Below are 1,708 nucleotides of genomic sequence, written 5' to 3'. Positions count from 1 at the left end.
GAGGAGAGGGAGGAGAGGGAGGAGGAGGAGGAGGAGAGGGAAGAGAAGGAAAAGAAAGAAGCTCCTTCGTTTCAGTCAGAAACAGCAGCTTCCAAGTTCTGGATCGGCTGCTGATCCAGAATCCGGACATTCAGATCCGTCTGGGACGGTCCAGACGGACAGGACTCCAGCTGTCCAGCCTCATTATGTGACCATGATGTCAGAAACTGTCATCCCGGTTTCCTAACATCCAGCTTCTTCCCGGTTTCCTAACATCCAGCTTCTTCCCGGTTTCCTAACATCCAGCTTCATCCCGGTTTCCTAACATCCAGCTTCATCCCGGTTTCCTAACATTAGGCTTCATCCCGGTTTCCTAACATCCAGCTTCTTCTCGGTTTCCTAACATCCAGCTTCTTCTCGGTTTCCTAACATCCAGCTTCTTCCGGTTTCCTGCCGGTCAGAATCCTACTGGATCCGGTCCCTCTGCTCCTCCCACGGTCTGGCTCCGTGTTCTCCCGTCTCTCCCTTCCTCACATTATTTCCGGCTCCGTGATCCTGTTACCGGAGCGTGGGGTTTGACACGTACAAACGCTGCGGCGTTTCACAGAACAGACCGTCAGGAACCAGCAGAAGCTTCTGGACGTCTGCAGGATCTCAGCAGGAGAAACGTGGAGGATCCTCGTCAGACGACGGATCGTTGAGGATTTATTCTTTAGAGATGAAGCTTCTCCAGTTCGGCTTCAAGCTCGATTTGAACTAAAGTCCTTTTCCCGCTTTTTCTTTGACAGGACTTCTGCTGATCCTGATGACCGTCGAACCTTTTAGTTTTCACGTTTGTTTCTGGTTTATTGATCAGAAATCAGATCAATCCGGAACAGTTTTTAGGATCTTGAAGGCTCTGATCCGTCTTTTCCGAGGAAGACATGATTTATGTATGACTTGGCAGCACAGTGGTGCAGTGGTCAGCACTCTCACAGCGAGGAGGTTCGAATCCCCGCTGGCTTCCTTCAGAGGAGTCTGCAGGGCCTCCTGGTTCTCACCGGTCCAGAAAACTGTTTCACCGATGGATCCGGGTCGTCGTTCAGGTGTTTGTGATGAACCGGGCAAACAGTCAGGATAGGCTCCAGCATCCCCGTGACCCTGAACTGAAGAAGTGATGGATGTTGATGATTGTGTTTGATCATTTCACAATTACATAAATTCTTGTTACATTTCAGTGGAAGAACCAGATCAGCTGATGCAGCTGAAACTCAAATCACGATCACGCATTCACACGCGTGGTGTTACAATCACACTTCTTCTGAAGCTGTTAGAGCCGCGGTTCTGATTAGAGCCGCGGTTCTGTGGTTCTGAGGTTCTGATCCCGTCTGCCTGATGGAACACGTGAAGTTCTGCGATGAAGAAAACCATCTGAAGCTTCTTTCGGTTCCTCAGGATTCAGAAGCAGCTGCAGCTTCAGATCCTCATCTGATCTGATCTGATCCGAGTTCAGAGCATTGGATACACAAGTTCTGAAAACCCACAAAAGCTCAGACTTTGTCATCTTTCCTCATATTTTCCTCTTCATTCTCTCTGTTACTAACATGGTGTCTCCATGGAAACGGCCCGCAGAGAGGCGGGCCCTGCAAAGACACGCCCACTGCAGCATGCTGGTGACAGTCAGCCGGTGTTCCTCTAATGTGTAATCATCTGCTTCCTGCTGCCAGCTCAGACTCAGCGCCGCGGGTTT

At 50.2% G+C, this 1,708-nt stretch overlaps 1 protein-coding gene across 1 annotated transcript in view; it reads left to right on the top strand.

The window, feature by feature from the left end:
* rapgefl1 (Rap guanine nucleotide exchange factor (GEF)-like 1) overlaps positions 1–1,708 on the top strand; it is a 15,100-nt gene that overhangs the window by 5,083 nt on the left and 8,309 nt on the right. The gene's annotated exons all lie outside the window — the stretch shown is intronic.

The sequence above is a fragment of the Oryzias melastigma genome, linkage group LG17 (assembly GCF_002922805.2).
Source record: "Oryzias melastigma strain HK-1 linkage group LG17, ASM292280v2, whole genome shotgun sequence".
NCBI classification, from domain to species: Eukaryota; Metazoa; Chordata; class Actinopteri; order Beloniformes; family Adrianichthyidae; genus Oryzias; species Oryzias melastigma.
Note: the sequence above shows the minus strand (reverse complement) of the source record. Positions and strands in the feature narration are given on the sequence as shown.